This window comes from Herpailurus yagouaroundi, unplaced genomic scaffold, assembly GCF_014898765.1.
Source record: "Herpailurus yagouaroundi ecotype Mexico unplaced genomic scaffold, PumYag 139, whole genome shotgun sequence".
Lineage (NCBI taxonomy): Eukaryota > Metazoa > Chordata > Mammalia > Carnivora > Felidae > Herpailurus > Herpailurus yagouaroundi.
The window spans coordinates 58,852,026-58,860,758 of record NW_024412394.1 but is presented as its reverse complement, the minus strand read 5'-3'; the positions used below and the strand labels follow the sequence as shown (position 1 = coordinate 58,860,758).

Sequence of the window (8,733 nt, the reverse complement as noted above, 5' to 3'; positions counted from 1 at the left end):
CTCTCTCTCTCTCTCTCTCTCTCTCTCTCTCTCTCTCTCTCCCTGTCTCCCTCCCTCCCTCCCAAGATAAATAAACATTAAAAAAAAGAATTTCACATTAGTCATGGGTAAATATTTATCATGGCCATTCTTGGAGACAAATCAGTATGTTATTCATTATATTAAAAAATTATACAATTATAGACCTAATAATAGGAACTTGTGCCCCAATCAGCTGTTGCAAGCAAAAAAAAAAAAAAAAACCCCAAAAAACATGAAGTTGTATGTCTTCACCCAGCCCATCCTGATCCTCACTGGTACTTGAGAGTCAAAAATGAGAGGCAGGGGCGCCTGGGTGGCGTAGTCGGTTAAGCGTCCGACTTCAGCCAGGTCACGATCTCGCGGTCCGTGAGTTCGAGCCCCGCGTCAGGCTCTGTGCTGATAGCTCGGAGCCTGGAGCCTGCTTCAGATTCTGTGTCTCCCTCTCTCTCTGCCCCTCCCCCGTTCATGCTCTGTCTCTCTCTGTCCCAAAAATAAATAAACATTAAAAAAAAAAATGCGAGGCAGACAGGTCAAAGGGAAAGGGGAAAATCTTTCTTGTGTTTCTACCTATGACAAATGCTGTCGGTTGATTATGCTCTTCTTGCATTGGGTTTGCATGGCTGTGTGCTTCTGGTGAGTTTATGTCCATCCCTAGACCCAGGGTGGACAGGGGGAAATCTAGATTATTTTAGACCAATCACTGTAATTGGACTCCTCTTACTATGTATGAGTTTATCAATGAGCAAATGGCACATTTCCAGCCATTGATACTTGTGGGGAAGTCTGCAGGAGAGGTTGCTTGGAAAGGACTGCACATTCACCAACATGTCCACAAAAAAGACATGGTTTCTTTTCTGGTCTTTGTGGTTATGTGAGGATATGGTGTTTGGAGACGCTGCCTCCTTCTTGTATCCCTGTAGGGACCAGCCTTGGAGAAAAGCTCACCTGATGAGGGGGCTGCAGGGGAGAAAGATGGAAAGGACCTAGAACCTGATGTCAAATGAGATAAAATAGGTTAAATACTTGGCTAGAGTCTATAGCTGCCTTTGTTCAAGGAATGTAGATTACCTCTAATGATTGTTAACCTATTTTAATGCCTTTAAAAATGTTAACCCTCTCTAGGCTTATTAATCTCTTGTTTGATTTGATTTTACTTTATTATTGGCTTGTGAATATCTTATCTATCTATCTATCTATCTATATATATATATATATATAAAATCATGTGTACCCACATATAATTTTTAATAATTTTTATTTTTACATGTTTTATGCCAGTGAAGTGAATTTTAATCTCTTTCATATATCTTTCTATTTTATCATGTTTCTTTTTTATCTTTTTATATTTTTGCTTACTTTTCCCATGTACTATGTTGATCTCTTTTGCTTTCAATATAGTTTATCCTTTATTTTTTTATTGTGTGCTTATTTTTGAGAGAGACAGAGTGTGAGCACGGGAGGAGCAGAGAAAGAGGGAGAAACAGAATCTGAAGAAGGCTCCAGGCTCCTAGTTGCCAGCACAGAGCCTGACGCGGGGATTGAACTCAGGAACCACAAGATCATGACCTGAGCTGAAGTTGGACGCTTAACCAATTGAGCGACCCAAGCACCCCTGTTTATCTTTTAAATATATATGTGTTTCTGTTTTCAAAAGAAGCGGGATGTAGTAGGGAAAAAAACACAAAAATTTGTGTCAAACTTTGGTTTAAATACTAGCCCTGCCATCTACTTTTTGTAGGGCTCTTGGCAAATTCCTCACCTACAGCAAAGGAATGGCAGGAGGCCCAGAACGTGTTAAACTGTAGAACCAATCCTAAAGTTGAGTATAAGGATTAGAATGGCACACTGTATGGCCTGAAAATTTTTAATTGCACACCTACCAAAAATTGGAAGAGGAAGGGGTAGAGAAAATGGGAGGTTTCACGTGTGATACATGTGAGTCAAAGGGTAATATACTCAAGTGGGACAAAACGAGAATCCAAAGTATAAAAACACTAAAACGTACAAAGCTAAGAACTAAGAGTATAATATGTGGACCAAAACGGAGTAAAGAGGAGAGGCCAGATACTTAAAGGCAAAGGGAAGGGAGAGTGTGAAGAGACAAAGATGAAGCCGTTTGTGGAAGGCTCCGGGAACTGCACAAACACTGTGTGAGGAACAGGTGCACACGCTGAGGCAGAAGAGAGGAGCACATGTGTGTCATGTAGCCACACTGAGGCGGTAAGTCTCTGGCCTGCAGTCAGCGTGGAGGCACTGAAGGGTATTTAAGCAAAGCGTATCATCTGTTTAGTACCGGCTGCAGAGGGAGCAAGACAAGAAGCAGGGAGCTCAGTTATGAAGCTATTACAGTGACATAGACGAAAGTAGCATCAATCAAGGTAGTAGCAATGAAGCTAGGAAAACATGGTTGGATCTGGGGAAAGGAAGAGGATGGAGAGAATCTGCTGTCTGATTAAAGGGCAGGTGAGAATGAAGGCAAAGAGAAGGCCAGCTGTGCAGCTCGGCCAAATGGGGGGAGTTAGTGCCATCCTTGACATAGGGGACACAGGAGCAGGAGCAGTAGGTGCAGGATGGTAAGTTTAGTTCTTAATATATATTACTTATTTGAGGTGCCTGGGTGAAATCCAAGAGTGATATTCTGGAATAAGGACAGAAGCGTAAAACTGAAAGAGGCAGTGCAGGGTACTGAATAACAGCGCATGATCCAAGGCCAGACGGTTTGGTCAGCTCCTAACTCTGCACTTACCTGTAAAACAGGATTAATAATCATTCTACCTCATAGTCTTACTGTGATGATTAAATGACTTCATGCAAATGAAATCCTTAAAGTGCATATAATAAGAACTCAGTACATATCATCTTCATCAACACCATGATTATCATTTGGGCAGCAACACAGACACAAACGCACACAGTCACTGACATCAGGAAGAGATAAGACCTTGCAGGGGATGAGGAGGGCTAAGAGGTAGTGGCTTAGGACCCAACATTAGGGAGTGTCAACACTTCAAGGACTGGCAAGCAAAGAGAAACCAGCAAAGGAGACTGAGCAGGACATTCAGCCAGTAAAAAGAGAACTAAGTGATATTAAGAAAGTCAAGAGCAAAAATTGTTTTAAGGAGCAACTATGCAATGATGCTAGCTATTGCCTGGAACTCAACTAAAATAAGAATTCACTGTATTTAGCCAACCATCAGATCATGTAAGCCTGACAAGCATGGTTTCATTGGAGTGATGACGCAAAAGCTAGAATGAGGATCTCAAATTCTCTTTTTGGAACAACTAGGAGAAGGCTTGCTTCTAGAAGTACACAGTAGCAGACACAGCTGTGTAATAAAAGAGGAGAGGGTCCTAATTACAGGAAGGATGGGTGCCATGCATATTCTGCTGGCTCAGATGGTGCTTTGAGACATAACTCTCTACTCATGACATCCTCTATGAACAACATCTAAGCATGAGGACCCAGGAGCGAGAGAAATCCTTTTACCAAGCAGGGTTGCTAACATCTACATAATGCTACATACACCTTGAGAAGGACCACTGTCACCACAAAGCACCTTTTGAGATGTCACATTTGTAATATGCATTGGTACTGTTACATTTCTAGACAGCCATCCTGAGTACAGTTGAAGAAAGGTGAGTTGGGGTGAGTCAGAAACTAAGACTTAACTTAGGAGGCAGCCTTGACATGGACTATGAAAGACTGAGGAGGGATTCTGCTGAGGTGGCTCAGAGGAAGCTGCCCTAACTGAAGGAAGCAGTGGGGCTATGAGAAAGAGAACCCAAAGAAGGCCCATCTGAATAGAACACAAAGATGGGCGGGGAACTAGGGGTCTCAGGGGCCATGAAATTAAGAGTCCAGAATATGAAAATAGATGCAAGGTACATGGGAAGTGGTCAGGAGGAATAAGGGTTGGAGAGAGAAACTGTTAATTCAGTAAAGAGTGGATGTTGAACATATGCCATGTGTTTACAGTAACTTACAGTTTGGGGGGAGGGATATGTGAACACAGCACTACAAATCATGAGCACGTACAAAACCTGACAGCATGGAGGCAGGTGAGACTCACAGCACTGGAAAAAAATCAGAGGATAGTCCTCCAAGAAGGTGAGCCGTTCCTAAAAAGAAGAGTCCTCCACATCATCCAGGAGGAAAAGGTACATTCATGCAGAGAGAACATGAGCAAAGGCATAGGTAGAGAATTAATAGTAACAACAGCAAGAACCAGCACTTATTTCATGGTTACTGTCTGCCAGGTGCTTCATCTGTACATCTCATTTTCTCAAAACAATCTGATAAGATGGGCTGTATTATTCTCATTGAACAGGTAGGAATCTAAAATTAAAAGGAGTTAAGTAATTTGCCCATGTTCTCACTCCTGGCAGGGCAGAACCTGGATTCAGTCCCAGCATCCCCAGTCTTATACCCCCAGCCACTGGCCAGGTCCCCATCGAGGACAAGGATTTTTCCAGAGGCCAGACCACAGTTTTGAGGAAAACCACTCCAGTCACAGGCTAACACCCAGCATTAAAACATCTTTTCTTTATGGCCACCCTCTTCTTTGTTCTTGAAACTCTTACCTCTGCAGGGGAGTGTTTAGCAGAAAAATACCAATCAATTTCATCTCAACTCTAGTAAATAAAACAACTCTCAAACCTCCTAAATGTCATTCCCCAGCAATTTCCTAGATACACAGAAGAAGGAATTACAGAAGATGGTGATGGGGCAGGAGATGCTTATTTAATTGACTAGTCCCTTTTTGCCCTCTGAAATCTTAAAGCAACGAAGTGTACTTGTGTAGGGGCAAGTGTGACTGAGTAAGAGAGGAGGCAGTGATGGTGACAGCAAAAGGAAGGCAGAACCCCAAAGTTTGGAGAAAAGAGGGGGCCACTATAACAACAGATATCTTCACATCATTGGAAATGCAGCAGATTAAGAACATGTTACGGAAATATATTAAAGAAACAAATAGTTGTCAATTTCATTTTCTGCACAAATACTTTAAAGACTTGGGCATAGAGCAGTGAGAATTAAATTATAGCTAATATTCATGAGCACTTACTCTACATCTGGCATGGGGCTTTAAATGCATTATTTCACTCGATCCTCAAAACAACCCTTATGAGGTAGGTACTATTATTATTCCCCAACTTTCAGATGAAAATTCTAAGGCATAGAAAAGTAAAATGACCTGTCCAAGGTCACAGATAGTGTCAGAGTCAGGTTCAGTCTCAGGCATTCAGGCTCCAGAACTTTTAATCATGACACAAGACTCTAAATCCTCTTATCCTTTGTGAAATTATTTTAATAGGTCAGTGGCTTCAGGCTTCAGAAATGTTTCCTAGGCTGTGACTGGGTTCATATCAGGAATTCTTTCCCATAAACACCCCTTATCAGGGGGCACCATTCAACTCACTCTAGAGAGAGAACGGTCCAAGTCTTAAAAAACAGGGATGAAAATCAAGTGTGTGCTAAACAACAACAACAACAACAACCACTGTGTTCATATGAATCTACTTAAATAATGCTAGCAGATTTTTAGCAACAAGCAACTTTTTTTTTTCTTTCCAGGATGAGGGCTCAGGTGCCTGAGATGGGGAGGTTAGGTGCTCATGGTTATTATTTTATTGTTAAATAAAATATCTTTGTTTTCTGCCTTCAATATAGAATAATGAGTGATAGATATATGAACTGCTACCTTTTTATTTGGACCACAGCTTAGGGAAGTCTGTACTTTTGAAATTAAAAATAATAACAATAATAAAAATAAACAAGCAGATGAAGCATTACCTTTGACGACCAAGTAAGGATCAGCAGTTAGGAAGACCCTTGTTTTTACTGTAGTAGATTTCTGATTGTCAGACTAAAATGTCTCTTCTTCTATGAGCACTTGACCTATTTGAAAGAAGTGTAATTTTTTTTTAATATATGAAGTTTATTGTCAAATTGGTTTCCATACAACACCCAGTGCTCATCCCAAAAGATGCCCTCTTCAATACCCATCACCTACCCTCCCCTCCCTCCCACCCCCCATCAACCCTCAGTTTGTTCTCAGTTTTTAAGAGTCTCTTATGCTTTGGCACTCTCCTACTCTAACCTCTTTTTTTTTCCTTCCCCTCCCCCATGGGTTCCTGTTAAGTTTCTCAGGATCCACATAAGAGTGAAAACATATGGTATCTGTCTTTCTCTGTATGGCTTATTTCACTTAGCATCACACTCTCCAGTTCCATCCAAGTTGCTACAAAGGGCCGTATTTCATTCTTTCTCATTTCCACATAGTACTCCATTGTGTATATAAACCACAATGAAAGAAGTGTAAATTATCTAAGGGTTTCTTTTGTTAAATTCACAACCCCATCTTGACATCTACTCAAATACGTAATAACTTTTTATCCTAAAACCTAAAGCAGAAACGAATACTAAATATTTCATGCATCCCTTCTGGGATTGTACCATCTGAATGAACATATCTTTTCTTTGATGTTTTGGAAATTAGTGTTAGGTGAGCAGTACCTATATGTGGAACACTGAATACTGACACAATAAAGAATTCTTCTACATTGTCATTTCTGCTACACACCTCACTCCCAATTTTTAGGACAAGCCAGGGTTTGATTCAACCCTGAAAGTCCCAATATAGATGATGTTTTATTGGTGTTAATAGATAGTCCTTAGAAAGATTATATCAGAAAGTTCTCTTTCTCTCCCTCTCTCCCTCTCCCTCTCTTCTGTTTTCCTCATCCAGTTCCTCTCTCTCTCTCTCTCTCTCTCTCTCTCTCTCTCTCTCTCTCTCTCTCACACACACACACACACACACACACACACACACACACACACAACCTCCACACAAAAGCAGCTTCAATCTCAGCCTGACCTGGCCTGGCCTGGCCTGGCAACCAGATACTCCCAGGCAAGGTTATCTCTACTTAGCATGAGACCAGTCCAGATTCAATGGAGTGTATTGATTGACCTTCCTTTGGTCCATCTCACTCATGCCCTTAGGAAAAGCTGTGGTGCTGAGGAAAAGTCACATATCTAGAAGCTACTATTGAACAAAGATCCCTAGTTGGTTGAGTAAAGCTGGCTAGTATGCTTTTACAATGCTTACTTTCTCATCTTATAGATAAACTACAAAACAAACTATTACAAAATAATACAACTGTAAAACCATAATAAGTATATAAATTGAAGCGATCAAATAAAACAAAAATCTTATACCAAACATGAGTCACTATGTTCATATGAGGCTACTTAAATAACGCTAGCAGATTTTCAGGAACAAACAACACTCTTCTCCAAATAAAAGCTTGTAATTATCTGGGCAAAGTGCCAAGCCATAAAAAAATAATTTTTTTTTCTTTTCAACTTAACATCTTTGCCACGAAGAAACATATATTTTTCAGAAATGTTCTTCTTTAACCCTATTTAAGATTATGCCTCATGTAACTCTTAAAAATAATATGAAGTGGATCAGAACACTATTAACTAAAGGGTACTAAATTGGAGATAATGTAAATGATTATTATATAAATTATTACCAAGAATTTTTTTTTCTAGTCAGCCTTCTAAGGCAGAGCTCTGTACAGCAGAAATATGAGCCACCAACGCAAGCCACATATGTAACTTAAGTTTCTTGTAGCCACATTTAACAATCTTTTGATTTTTTAGAGAAACAGAGCACACAAGTACACACAGAGGAAGTAAGGGGCGAGGGGAAGAGAGTGAGAGTGAGAGAGCAAGAGGGCGAGAGAGCGAGACAGAGAATCTCAAGCAGTCTCCACGCTTAGCACAGAGCCAACATGGGGCTTGATCCCAGTGCCCTGGGTTCACAACCTAAGTAGAAATCAAGAGTCTGATGCTCAACTGACTGAGCCACCCAGGTGCCCCTCTAGTAGGCACATTTAAAAACTAAAAATAAACAGGTGAAATTAATTTTAATATATTTCATTTAACCCATTATATTAAAAATTATCATTCCCATGTATTTTCAATATAAACTTGTCATTGAGGAACTATTTTATATTTTTCACACTTTGTCTTAAAAATCCAGCGTGTTTTACACATACAGTGCATCTCCATCCAAACAAGCCATATTTCAAATGCTCAACAGTCACATTTGGCTGGTGACTACGATGCTTCTTGGGAAAGTTCAATTTCAATTAGCAATAATCACGCCTCGGATAGACCTCATTGGCTACAATACTGCCACTGCACAAAGCTTGGGAAAGTTCAATTTCGTCAGTAAACTGTGCTCCTATATTATGTGATAGGAAAAAAAATCATGGGGGCGGGGAACAAAACAAAACAGGACTCCTGTCCTCAATGAGAACAAAATGCAGGAATTTTTTCAAGCTAAGGAACTTCCTGAAGGGGTACAAGGATACTAAACAAAATGTGCCTTTCTGCAATTTAGAGACTCTCTTCTTCCCATCTGTCAGAAAATGGACAAAATATGCCAATTTAATTAAAACAAAGTACTCTACTACCATCAGCCAGAAAACTGTTTTAATAAATATACGAACTTATGATGTCTACAAATAAATAAACCGCCCTCCCTTAGATGTGGCACCCTTGAGCTGTGCACAACCTGCACAATTGTACCAGGAGCCCTGCTGGTTCTCTTGGCCTAATTTTAGTCATGGCACCTTCTCATCTCCACAGTCCTATCCCAGTCTACACTCCAACCAACATCAAAAGACCTGGACTCTCTA

General features: G+C 40.4%; 1 non-coding gene across 1 annotated transcript; it reads right to left on the bottom strand.

Annotated features, from left to right (window-relative positions):
• Nucleotides 1-8,102: 8,102 nt before the first annotated feature.
• LOC121030149 (U4 spliceosomal RNA) lies at nucleotides 8,103-8,242 on the bottom strand. Its single transcript, XR_005790084.1, has one exon. It is a non-coding gene; the product is annotated as a U4 spliceosomal RNA (small nuclear RNA).
• Nucleotides 8,243-8,733: the final 491 nt, after the last annotated feature.